Source organism: Salvelinus namaycush, chromosome 38 (genome assembly GCF_016432855.1).
Source record: "Salvelinus namaycush isolate Seneca chromosome 38, SaNama_1.0, whole genome shotgun sequence".
NCBI lineage: Eukaryota > Metazoa > Chordata > Actinopteri > Salmoniformes > Salmonidae > Salvelinus > Salvelinus namaycush.
Window position 1 is genome coordinate 22,792,769 of NC_052344.1, and position 14,363 is coordinate 22,807,131.

The window sequence follows — 14,363 nt, forward strand, 5'->3', positions numbered from 1 at the left end:
TGATGGGAGTAATGAGGTGAGATCAAATCAAATCAAATTGTATTTGTCACATGCGCCGAACACAACAGGCGTAGACCTTACCGTGAAATGCTTACAGACGAGCTGGGATAGCACACACACGTACACACACACACACACACACATGCACAGGATGGAATACATACACACACACACACTCCTTCTAACCTGCAGCTAGTGCTCCAGTTATTAACCTGCCATCCATGGCCAGACTGGTCCAGCGGTTCAGCGGGCTGCAGGTAGCCACCTACCCTCTGCCAGCTGTTCCAGTTACCCTGCCATCCATGGCCAGACTGGTCCAGCGGTTCAGCGGGCTGCAGGTAGCCACCTACCCTCTGCCAGCTGTTCCAGTTACCCTGCCATCCATGGCCAGACTGGTCCAGCGGTTCAGCGGGCTGCAGGTAGCCACCTACCATCTGCCAGCTGTTCCAGTTACCCTGCCATCCATGGCCAGACTGGTCCAGCGGGCTGCAGGTAGCCACCTACCCTCTGCCAGCTGTTCCAGTTAACCTGCCATCCATGGCCAGACTGGTCCAGCGGTTCAGCGGGCTGCAGGTAGCCACCTACCCTCTGCCAGCTGTTCCAGTTACCCTGCCATCCATGGCCAGACTGGTCCAGCGGTTCAGCGGGCTGCAGGTAGCCACCTACCCTCTGCCAGCTGTTCCAGTTACCCTGCCATCCATGGCCAGACTGGTCCAGCGGTTCAGCGGGCTGCAGGTAGCCACCTACCATCTGCCAGCTGTTCCAGTTACCCTGCCATCCATGGCCAGACTGGTCCAGCGGTTCAGCGGGCTGCAGGTAGCCACCTACCATCTGCCAGCTGTTCCAGTTACCCTGCCATCCATGGCCAGACTGGTCCAGCGGGCTGCAGGTAGCCACCTACCCTCTGCCAGCTGTTCCAGTTAACCTGCCATCCATGGCCAGACTGCTCCAGCGGTTCAGCGGGCTGCAGGTAGCCACCTACCCTCTGCCAGCTGTTCCAGTTACCCTGCCATCCATGGCCAGACTGGTCCAGCGGTTCAGCGGGCTGCAGGTAGCCACCTACCCTCTGCCAGCTGTTCCAGTTACCCTGCCATCCATGGCCAGACTGGTCCAGCGGGCTGCAGGTAGCCACCTACCATCTGCCAGCTGTTCCAGTTAACCTGCCATCCATGGCCAGACACAAAGGCAACCACTTATTCCCTCGAAGGTACCTGGTAGAGCTGAGCCACAGATGAACAACAACAAGAACAACAATACATTTGTGTGTCTTTAGTTGTTTTTTTTGTACATGTAAGTCTGTAATGTCTACATGCTAATGTTCTTAAATGTATGTAAATTGTAAACTATTTTTGTTTGTAATGTATTTTTCATTATGTATCGGCAGTGGTGTAAAGTACTTAAGTAAAAATACTTTAAAGTACTACTTAAGTAGTTTTTGGGGTATCTGTACATTACTTTAGTATTTATATTTTTGACAACTTTTACTTTTACTTCACTATCTTCCAAAAGAAAATTATGTACTTTTTACTCCATACATTTTCCCTGACACCCAAAAGTACTCGTTACATTTTGAATGCTTAGCAGGACAGGAAAATGGTACAATTCACGCACTTATCAAGAGAACATCCCTGGTCATCCCTGCTGCTTCTGATCTGGTGGACTCACTAAACAGAGAACATCCCTGGTCATCCCTACTGCCTCTGATCTGGAGGACTCACTAAACAGAGAACATCCCTGGTCATCCCTACTGCCTCTGATCTGGTGGACTCACTAAACAGAGAACATCCCTGGTCATCCCTACTGCCCTAATCTGACCGACTCACTAAACAGAGAACATCCCTGGTCATCCCTACTGCCCTGATCTGGAGAACTCACTAAACACGTTTCATTTGTAAATTATGTCTGAGTGTTGGAGCGTGCCAAGGGCTATCCGTTAAAAAATAAAAAATTAAATGTGCCGTCTGGTTTGTTTAATATAAGAAATGTTAAATTATTCATACTATTACTTTTACTTTTGATACTTAAGTATATTTTACCAACTACATTTACTGTTGATACTAAGTATATGTAAAACCAAATACTTTTAGTCTTTTACTCAAGTAGTATTTTATTGGGTGACTTTCACTTTAACTTGAGTCATTTTCTATTAAGGTATCTTTACTTTTACTCAAGTATGAAAATGGAGTACTTTTTCCACCACAGTGTATCAGACCCCAGTAAGACTAGCTGTGGCTTTTGGCGTGGGCTAATGGGGATCCCCAGTAAGACTAGCTGTGGCCTTTGGCGTGGGCTAATGGGGATCCCCAGTAAGACTAGCTGTGGCCTTTGGCGTGGGCTAATGGGGATCCCCAGTAAGACTAGCTGTGGCCTTTGGCGTGGGCTAATGGGGATCCCCAGTAAGACTAGCTGTGGCCTTTGGCGTGGGCTAATGGGGATCCCCAGTAAGACTAGCTGTGGCCTTTGGCGTGGGCTAATGGGGATCCCCAGTAAGACTAGCTGTGGCCTTTGGCGTGGGCTAATGGGGATCCCCAGTAAGACTAGCTGTGGCATTTGGCGTGGGCTAATGGGGATCCCCAGTAAGACTAGCTGTGGCCTTTGGCGTGGGCTAATGGGGATCCCCAGTAAGACTAGCTGTGGCCTTTGGCGTGGGCTAATGGGGATCCCCAGTAAGACTAGCTGTGGCCTTTGGCGTGGGCTAATGGGGATCCCCAGTAAGACTAGCTGTGGCATTTGGCGTGGGCTAATGGGGATCCCCAGTAAGACTAGCTGTGGCCTTTGGCGTGGGCTAATGGGGATCCCCAGTAAGACTAGCTGTGGCCTTTGGCGTGGGCTAATGGGGATCCCCAGTAAGACTAGCTGTGGCCTTTGGCGTGGGCTAATGGGGATCCCCAGTAAGACTAGCTGTGGCCTTTGGCGTGGGCTAATGGGGATCCCCAGTAAGACTAGCTGTGGCCTTTGGCGTGGGCTAATGGGGATCCCCAGTAAGACTAGCTGTGGCATTTGGCGTGGGCTAATGGGGATCCCCAGTAAGACTAGCTGTGGCCTTTGGCGTGGGCTAATAGGGATCCCCAGTAAGACTAGCTGTGGCCTTTGGCGTGGGCTAATGGGGATTCCCAGTAAGACTAGCTGTGGCCTTTGGCGTGGGCTAATGGGGATCCCCAGTAAGACTAGCTGTGGCCTTTGGCGTGGGCTAATGGGGATCCCCAGTAAGACTAGCTGTGGCCTTTGGCGTGGGCTAATGGGGATCCCCAGTAAGACTAGCTGTGGCCTTTGGCGTGGGCTAATGGGGATCCCCAGTAAGACTAGCTGTGGCCTTTGGCGTGGGCTAATGGGGATCCCCAGTAAGACTAGCTGTGGCCTTTGGCGTGGGCTAATGGGGATCCCCAGTAAGACTAGCTGTGGCCTTTGGCGTGGGCTAATGGGGATCCCCAGTAAGACTAGCTGTGGCCTTTGGCGTGGGCTAATGGGGATCCCCAGTAAGACTAGCTGTGGCCTTTGGCGTGGGCTAATGGGGATCCCCAGTAAGACTAGCTGTGGCCTTTGGCGTGGGCTAATGGGGATCCCCAGTAAGACTAGCTGTGGCCTTTGGCGTGGGCTAATGGGGATCCCCAGTAAGACTAGCTGTGGCCTTTGGCATGGGCTAATGGGGATCCTAATAATGATCATTAAAATCTGCAACTGACTACACTTACCTCAATTCAGTACGTATCAGAAGTGTGCTAGTCTATTCAGGTACTGCTTCAAAACACATTGTACATAGCACTGCACACCAACACATTTATTCATCGTCATTCATGAAGGCAATAATCAATGGGATAGAGCAGACCCCTCACTGCAGTCCCCCTAGCCCTGCTGTGACCCCTCACTGCAGCCTCAGTCTCCCTGGCCCTGCTGTGACCCCTTACTGCAGCCTTCAGTCTCCCTGGCCCTGCTGTGACCCCTTACTGCAGCGTTAAGTCTCCCTGGCCCTGCTGTGACCCCTTACTGCAGCCTTCAGTCTCCCTGGCCCTGCTCTGACCCCTTACTGCAGCCTTCAATCTCCCTGGCCCTGTTCTGACCCCTTCCTGTAGCCTTCAGTCTCATGGCCTTGCTCTGACCCCTTACTGCAGCCTTCAGGCTCCCTGGCCCTGCTCTGACCCCTTACTGCATCCTTCAGTCTCCCTGGCACTGCTCTGACCCCTTACTGCAGCCTTCAGTCTCCCTGGCCCTGCTCTGACCCCTTACTGCAGCCTTCAGTCTCCCTGGCCCTGCTCTGACCCCTTACTGCAGTTCTCAGTCTCCCTGGCCCTGCTCTGACCCCTTACTGCAGCGTTAAGTCTCCCTGGCCCTGCTCTGACCCCTTACTGCAGCCTTCAGTCTTCCTGGCCCTGCTCTGACCCCTTACTGCAGTTCTCAGTCTCCCTGGCCCTGCTGTGACCCCTTACTGCAGCGTTAAATCTCTGTGGCCCTGCTGTGACCCCTTACTGCAGCCTTCAGTCTCCCTGGCCCTGCTCTGACCCCTTACTGCAGCCTTCAGTCTCCCTGGCCCTGCTCTGACCCCTTACTGCAGCCTTCAATCTCCCTGGCCCTGTTCTGACCCCTTCCTGTAGCCTTCAGTCTCATGGCCTTGCTCTGACTCCTTACTGCAGCCTTCAGGCTCCCTGGCCCTGCTCTGACCCCTTACTGCATCATTCAGTCTCCCTGGCACTGCTCTGACCCCTTACTGCAGCCTTCAGTCTCCCTGGCCCTGCTCTGACCCCTTACTGCAGCCTTCAGTCTCCCTGGCCCTGCTCTGACCCCTTACTGCAGTTCTCAGTCTCCCTGGCCCTGCTCTGACCCCTTACTGCAGCGTTAAGTCTCCCTGGCCCTGCTCTGACCCCTTACTGCAGCCTTCAGTCTTCCTGGCCCTGCTCTGACCCCTTACTGCAGTTCTCAGTCTCCCTGGCCCTGCTGTGACCCCTTACTGCAGCGTTAAATCTCTGTGGCCCTGCGTTGACCCCTTACTGCAGCCTTCAGTCTCCCTGGCCCTGCTCTGACCACTTACTGCAGCCTTCAGTCTCCCTGGCCCTGTTCTGACCCCTTCCTGTAGCCTTCAGTCTCATGGCCTTGCTCTGACCCCTTACTGCAGCCTTCAGGCTCCCTGGCCCTGCTCTGACCCCTTACTGCAGCCTTCAGTCTCCCTGGCCCTGCTCTGACCCCTTACTGCAGTTCTCAGTCTCCCTGGTCCTGTTCTGACCCCTTACTGCAGTTCTCAGTCTCCCTGGCCCTGCTCTGACCCCTTACTGCAGCCTTCAGTCTCCCTGGCCCTGCTCTGACCCCTTACTGCAGCCTTCAGTCTCCCTGGCCCTGCTCTGACCCCTTACTGCAGCCTTCAGTCTCCCTGGCCCTGCTCTGATCCCTTACTGCAGCCTTCAGTCTCCCTGGCCCTGCTCTGACCCCTTACTGTAGCCTTCAGCCTCCCTGGCCCTGCTCTGACCCCTTACTGCAGCCTTCAGTCTCCCTGGCCCTGCTCTGACCCCTTACTGCAGCCTTCAGTCACCCTGGCCCTGCTCTGACCCCTTACTGCAGCCTTCAGGCTCCCTGGCCCTGCTCTGACCCCTTACTGCAGCCTCAGTCTCCCTGGCCCTGTTCTGACCCCTTACTGCAGTTCTCAGTCTCCCTGGCCCTGCTCTGACCCCTTACTGCAGCTTTCAGTCACCCTGGTCCTGTTCTGACCCCTTACTGCAGTTCTCAGTCTCCCTGGCCCTGCTCTGACCCCTTACAGCAGCCTTCAGTCTCCCTGGCCCTGCTGTGACCCCTTACTGCAGCCTTCAGTCTCCCTGGCCCTGCTGTGACCCCTTACTGCAGCCTCAGGCTCCCTGGCCCTGCTCTGACCCCTTACTGCAGCCTTCAGTCTCCCTGGCCCTGCTGTGACCCCTTACTGTAGCCTTCAGTCTCCCTGGCCCTGTTCTGACCCCTTACCGTAGCCTTCAGTCTCCCTGGCCCTGCTCTGACCCCTTACTGTAGCCTTCAGTCTCCCTGGCCCTGCTCTGATCCCTTACTGTAGCCTTCAGTCTCCCTGGCCCTGCTCTGACCCCTTTCTGTAGCCTTCAGTCTCCCTGGCCCTGCTCTGACCCCTTACTGCAGCCTTCAGTCTCCCTGGCCCTGCTCTGACCCTTTACTGTAGCCTTCAGTCTCCCTGGCCCTGCTCTGACCCCTTACCGTAGCCTTCAGTCTCCCTGGTCCTGTTCTGACCTCTTACTGCAGTTCTCAGTCTCCCTGGCCCTGCTGTGACCTCTTACTGCAGTTCTCAGTCTCCTTGGCTCTGCTCTGTGAAGAACTCCCTCTCTCTAGGCACACTCTGCCCAGCATGCTCATCCATTGGATGGAGCCTCACACTATTCACTAATACAGCCCCGAAATACATATCCAATCCTTATACCATTTCAGAGGGATCTGAAGGGAACATATAGGCTAAAGTCAATGGTAGGATAATGTATAGAAAATAATGTAGGAATGCATATATAGTGGATAGGAAATAGTGTAATAATAGAACCTACTATAGTGTAATAATGTATACATACTATAGTGTATAAACTATAAGTGTAATAATGTATACATACTATAGTGTAATAATGTATGCATACTATAATGTAATAATGTATACATACTATTGTGTAATAATGTATACATACTATAGTGTAATAATGTATACATACTATAGTGTAATAATGTATATATACTATAGTGTATAGACTAGAAGTGTAATAATGTATACATACTATAGTGTAATAATGTATACATACTATAGTGTAATAATGTATACCTAATATAGTGTATAGACTATAAGTGTAATAATGTATACGTACTATAGTGTATAGACTAGAAGTGTAATAATGTATACATACTATTGTGTAATAATGTATACATACTATAATGTAATAATGCATACATACTATAGTGTAATAATGTATACATAATCTAGTGTATAGACTATAAGTGTAATAATGTATACATACTATAGTGTAATAATGTATACATACTATAGTGTAATAATGTATACATACTATAGTGTAATCATGTATACATACTATAGTGTATAGACTAGAAGTGTAATAATGTATGCATACTATAGTGTAATAATGTATACATACTATAGTGTAATAATGTATACATACTATAGTGTAATAATGTATATATACTATAGTCAATAGACTAGAAGTGTAATAATGTATACATACTATAGTGTAATAATGTATACATACTATAGTGTAATAATGTATACATAATATAGTGTATAGACTATAAGTGTAATAATGTATACATACTATTGTGTAATAATGTATACATACTATAGTGTAATAATGTATACATACTATAGTGTAATAATGTATACATAATATAATGTAATAATGTATACATAATATAGTGTATAGACTATAAGTGTAATAATGTATACATACTATAGTGTATAGACTATAGTGTAATGCTGTATACATAATATAGTGTGTAGACTATAGTGTAATACTGTATACATAATATAGTGTGTAGACTATAGTGTACTAATGTATACATACTATAGTGTAATAATATATACATATTATGGTGTGTAGACTATAGTGTAATAATGTATACATACTATAGTATATAGACTATAAGTGTAATAATGTATACATAATATAGTGTATAGACTAGAAGTGTAATCATGTATACATACTATAGTATATAGACTATAGTGTAATACTGTATACATAATATAGTGTGTAGACTATAGTGTACTAATGTATACATACTATAGTGTAATAATATATACATATTATGGTGTGTAGACTATAGTGTAATAATGTATACATACTATAGTATATAGACTATAAGTGTAATCATGTATACATACTATAGTATATAGACTATAGTGTAATAATGTATACATACTATAGTGTATAGACTATAGTGTAATACTGTATACATAATATAGTGTGTAGACTATAGTGTACTAATGTATACATACTATAGTGTAATAATATATACATATTATGGTGTGTAGACTATAGTGTAATAATGTATACATAATATAGTGTGTAGACTATAGTGTACTAATGTATATAGACTATAGTGTAATAATGTATACATATTATGGTGTGTAGACTATAGTGTAATAATGTATACATACTATAGTATATAGACTATAAGTGTAATAATGTATACATACTATAGTATATAGACTATAGTGTAATAATGTATACATACTATAGTGTGATAATGTATACATATTATAGTGTGTAGACTATAGTGTTATAGGCTATAGTGTAATAATGTATACATACTATAGTGTAATAATGTATACATATTATAGTGTGTAGTCTATAGTATAATAATGTATACATATTATGGTGCGTAGACTATCGTCTAATAATATATACATATTATGGTGTGTAGCCTATAGTGTAATAATGTATGCATACTATAGTGTGCATACTATAGTGTACTAATGTATACATACTATAGTGTATAAGCTATAGTATAATAGTGTATACATACTATAGTGTATAAGCTATAGTGTAATACTGTATACATGCTATAGTGTATAAGCTATAGTGTAATACTGTATACATGCTATAGTGTATAAGCTATAGTGTAATAATGTATACATAATATAGTGTATAGACTTTAGTGGGGTATGACTGAGTTTAACAGAGCTACTGCTATAGTCAGTTACGCATTCTGTACAGGTTAGAGTAGCAGCTGCTGCTGGCAATAGAGAGAGAGAGAGAGAGAGAGAGAGAGAGAGAGAGAGAGAGAGAGAGAGAGAGAGAGAGAGAGAGAGAGAGAGAGAGAGAGAGAGACAGAGAGAGACAGAGAGAGACAGAGAGAGACAGAGAGAGAGACAGAGAGAGAGAGAGAGAGAGAGAGAGGGGGGGGGGTTCTGTAAAGCTGCACTATGAGTCAAGGACCTACATCCCACTATGCAGAAGGAGAGAGCGCTATGCTTTCTAAGGTCTAAAGAGATAGCGGTGCGGCAGTGACTGGATATTAAATAGACACTCTTCCAGGTAGCCTACAACACGTCCCAGTGGCTGTCTTGCTGCTGACTGTCTGGCTGCTGACTGGTCTATAACCACAGACTAATAGAGAAAGCTCTCAGCTTCTCTGTGATGCTGGTGCTCCCATAACACCAGACTACTGAGCTGCTGAACGCAGGATCACCTCTCCCACTACTGACTATAAAGCCTACTCAACACAGGATCACCTCTCCCACTACTGACTACAAAGCCTACTCAACGCAGGATCACCTCTCCCACTACTGACTACAAAGTCTACTCAACACAGGATCACCTCTCCCACTACTGACTACAAAGCCTACTCAACACAGGATCACCTCTCCCACTACTGACTACAAAGTCTACTCAACACAGGATCACCTCTCCCACTACTGACTACAAAGTCTACTCAACACAGGATCACCTCTCCCACTACTGACTACAAAGTCTACTCAACACAGGATCACCTCTCCCACTACTGACTACAAAGTCTACTCAACGCAGGATCACCTCTCCCACTACTGACTATAAAGTCTACTCAACACAGGATCACCTCTCCCACTACTGACTATAAAGCCTACTCAACGCAGGATCACCTCTCCCACTACTGACTACAAAGTCTACTCAACACAGGATCACCTCTCCCACTACTGACTACAAAGTCTACTCAACACAGGATCACCTCTCCCACTACTGACTATAAAGTCTACTCAACACAGGATCACCTCTCCCACTACTGACTACAAAGTCTACTCAACACAGGATCACCTCTCCCACTACTGACTACAAAGTCTACTCAACACAGGATCACCTCTCCCACTACTGACTACAAAGTCTACTCAACGCAGGTTCACCTCTCCCACTACTGACTATAAAGTCTACTCAACACAGGATCACCTCTCCCACTACTGACTACAAAGCCTACTCAACACAGGATCACCTCTCCCACTACTGACTACAAAGTCTACTCAACGCAGGTTCACCTCTCCCACTACTGACTATAAAGTCTACTCAACACAGGATCACCTCTCCCACTACTGACTATAAAGTCTACTCAACACAGGATCACCTCTCCCACTACTGACTACAAAGTCTACTCAACACAGGATCACCTCTCCCACTACTGACTATAAAGCCTACTCAACGCAGGATCACCTCTCCCACTACTGACTACAAAGCCTACTCAACACAGGTTCACCTCTCCCACTACTGACTACAAAGCCTACTGGCACAAGCTCGATGTGAGCCATTAGGGTTACAGCATTTTAGCCTGAATCTTTACACAGATTATACAGCGTTACCCTCAAGCAGCCCAGTGTTTGGAGCTAAATATTGAAGATATTCTATATGTATAACAAATGTATTATGTCCTTGATCAATTGATATGGCCTAATAGTAATGAATTTCTATCCATGTATTCCAGTTGTGTGGCATGTTGTTCTGTGAAGAAGAGGATTGGATCAACGACGTTGTCATGACAATATAACAGTGAGGTTAAATGACTTTTTGACTTAAAGCTACCGTTGCTCACTGTCCGTTCTCACGGACACCGGCGTGCCCTTATAGCATTTATGTAATCGCCTGTATCGTTTAAGGCTGCACGTGGACATTTCTAGACTGATTTAAAATACTCTATAATAGTCTACTCTCTCTCTCTCTCTCTCTCTCTCTCTCTCTCTCTCTCTCTCTCTCTCTCTCTCTCTCTATATATATATATATATATGTATATATATATATATATATATAATTATTTTATTTGTATTTTTACTATATACTGGAAAATCAAAGAGTGAATGGGAAAACCAAAATCACTTGACCAGACAAGCTACGGATGTCCCTTCCCAAGCCCAAAACCATATCGGTCATGTTCCTAGACCTAGGGCACTTGAGTGGAGACGTGCGACGCACAGCAATGCAGCCCGCAATTTATCATCGGCGACGCTTTCCAGCTACGGAGATGGGAGATGTGCCATTTGAGGTTACAATAAATGTTTCATGATGCAACGTGCGCTTTCCACGAGTTACAGCACGCATGAAAACAGAGACACCGTACACCTACGCTGTGACTCTCTGAGAGGTGTCATATGAAACATCTAGTCCTACACAGTGGGATGGGAATTATTGGATGTCATTGCGCTAGGCTATATCAACGAGACGAGAGAGTGGTGGGGGAAATATCCACCTCATGGTGTGCAATAGGATGTCACATAGCATACTGCAGAGCCGACTGTTGTAGGAAGGTGGACAAATGTCTCTTAACACACTGCGAAATTCTCCCACCCCATAGGCTACATTCCCTAATATCACTTGGTCAATATCACTTTACCTACAGAGTTCAGCGCGGGCAGACGCGCGCACGCATTTGGGCAAGTAAATGCTCAAAATGAATGAAGCCGTACACATGCTCTAAAGCGGTAAATGTCAGAAAAATGCACCACAACTGCACATAGAATAGCATCAACAATAAATTATGCAATCCTATTCTATATCAGAGTGGCGATGGTGGGAAAATTGTAAGAGGTCATTTTTTAAAAACTGAAATCCCAAACCAGCAAGAGAAGGATGGTGCAGTGTTCTCCGCGCGACATGGCTATACGGCAGAGAACAGGTATACATGCCTTTACCTGGTGCAGAGGCATCCGCGACACAATTCTTCAAAAAAGAAAACGATAAAGACCAAAAACAATAGTGCCGTTAAATGAGCACCCTGTGACAAGCCCGTCCTTACCTGTAATCGCTGCGGATATCAGTTCACAGCCGCAGTCGCATTGACACTGCGGTAACAGGCACGTCCCGATGAATCCCAACTCCTTTACTTCCAAATTACAACGAGATGCGTAAAAAGAAACACCTTTTGGTATCCTAATCCACAGGGCTGTGATGCTTCTTTATGAATTGGGCCGTTCTAAATCCTCCGCAGCGACGTGTTAGTCAAAAGCATGAGAATCCAGCGCGAAAGGAAATAGCAGCAGGATCCCAACAACACTTCCGATCAGCGAGTCCCTCTCCAGCCACTATGCCGCTCCGAGTGGACTCAGACCCGGCGGGATCGCAACACCTCCCATCCCAAACGCGGACGCACTTATGCCTTGAAAATCGCTGCACTGTAGGATTCCGCAAGAGGCTGTGTCGCGCTGTAGATCAGTGCGATGCTCCCATCTGAAAGGCGTTGTGTGATGCTGCGACGAGAGGGGATAAGAGAGAGAGGGTGCTTTTCGACTTTGCAGGTTCGCAGCTGACAACTGAGTAACTGGGCAGGGATTTGAGTGTATGGCGCTATGCCGGGGCGCAAGGAGCGACTGTCTTGTTTCACCAAGCCTTCTGACTCGCCCGCAGTGACATCTCGGATCGAGGGCTGTGATTGGGCTAATTGTAAAATTTCACTGCCAGCAATCACAGAAGCGCAGCTCACATGATGAATGAGAGGCATATGCTGAAGCCCGCAGCCAGCGAATGTATTTTCTATGTTTATGTAATGCATTCATTCCAGCGTGAAAGGGATTTGGCTATGCCGAAGGGAATACACATGAATACAATACTGGGGTTGAAATGATCATCGGATTTAAATATCTAATCAGAGCATCATTTGAAGATGGAGATTAGGGAAATTAAATATAATTAAGACACTTGCTCTGTGTCAAGGGATTATCTTATTTTGTCGTTGATTATTTTTTAAAGTTTCTAACAGCTAATCAAGATATTGGCTTTCCGTTGGTATTATGATATTTACGAATGCCTATGCAATAACATTTAAAACTATTAAAGCCTTTTCAGTAAGACATTCACTAAAATAATGGTATTTATTATAGCCAAACCACATTATAGCCTATAAATTAATTATAGGCTACATTCTTAATTTGCCTTACCAATTAGACATAATAGTCACATTTTCAATGATAAGGTCAACAAGCCACATTGAGATAGACCTACAGACAAGGGGTAACATGATTCACAAAACAGTGAATGATTATTTTCCATGGTTTTGTTTTATAGGTGGGAAATAATTTGATTGCGGTTATATTATCACAGGCAAAAGGGCAGTTGAAGTTAAATAGCCTACCAGAATAGTAAGCAAATGTTAGGCCTACACCATACAATCCATGATTAAAATTCACGACTGACATATTCTTTCTTATCTGTAGCCTACTCTACTTTACATCCTGCATACCTGACTGGGCAAGTTAAGAAAGCTGCAACCGTGCTGCAGATACTCTTCTGACCCTGTGGGTTTTGTCTAGACGGGATACAGATTTTGTCAAAATGGACTTTTCTTAGCAGGTTTAGGAGAACTTAAGCGGCAGGTTTTGATAATTAACGCTGCAGGTTAGGATACTTAGGTTAGGGTTAGGGTTAGCTAAAATGCAAAAAAACGAATAAGCAACTTTTGCCGTCAATTTTACAAAAGCTGTATACCATCTAGACATGACCCTCCCTGTGTTGCACTCAGTTGGCAAGGGCACCGCGCTTTGAAAACCTGCATCATAGCTCCACCTGCAGGCCAATCAAGAACTGCAGTTGGTTTTCTGCCACTGCCCCATGCATTGTGAACCAAACCTTGATTTTTGGCGTTTCAAACCTTGACATGTAGGTACATGTTAGACAGATACGTGACATTTCTAAGCACAATTTTAAGTTAACTGTATTTTGTTGTTTGAGATAGAGAGATAGCCCGGGTTAAGAAAATAACACAACAAAAACAAAACAGCCTACCAACCTTACCTGTATCTGGTGTCCCAGTGGCTTGCCATAACTGGTCAAAAGCAGGGCAAAATATTTTTTGTAAAATAGTGGCCCCCCTCTTGATGGTGGAGAGAAAGTGTTACACTTTACAAGTTCATTTCCTGCAATTCTACACATTTTGCCATTGGGGTGTAGAGAAAATGTTGCGGTTTTAAAGCAAGTTTTCTGTAATTCTACATATTTTGCCATGGGGCAGAGAATTTTCTTGAACTTTTACATCTCATTTCCTGAAATTCTACAATTTTTTTGTAGTGACTTATGTCATATTAATATGATATCTGAGTTAGAATGACTAACACAATCGATGTGGCTCCTTGGAGGGCAGAGCCCCTGGGCAATTGACCAGACGATAGCTATTTGGTCATGATTATTACTAAGTTGTCGCCATTTTCTTTATTGAGACATGTGTAATGGAAACAACAGAGATATTTTCTAAAGATAGACGTTGTTATCTGGCTAACTTTCTTTATTGAGACAAATGGTGATGGAAAAAGTGTTTTTTCGAATAAAGGATGATTGCCGAATAATTTTGAAGGTATGTGCACATGACATCTCATGTAACTAACTGTTAAAGCTCCACTCCACATTTTATTCTAAATGCCTACTGCAGCGTTCCCCATTTTCATT

General features: G+C 45.4%; 1 protein-coding gene across 1 annotated transcript in view; it reads right to left on the bottom strand.

The window, feature by feature from the left end:
- LOC120032105 (plexin-A4-like) overlaps positions 1 to 12,277 on the bottom strand; it is a 311,274-nt gene extending 298,997 nt beyond the window's left edge. The window contains exon 1 of the mRNA XM_038978046.1: positions 11,725 to 12,277. The gene's annotated coding sequence lies outside the window, so the exon portion shown is untranslated. The remainder of the gene's footprint in view (positions 1 to 11,724) is intronic.
- Positions 12,278 to 14,363: the final 2,086 nt, after the last annotated feature.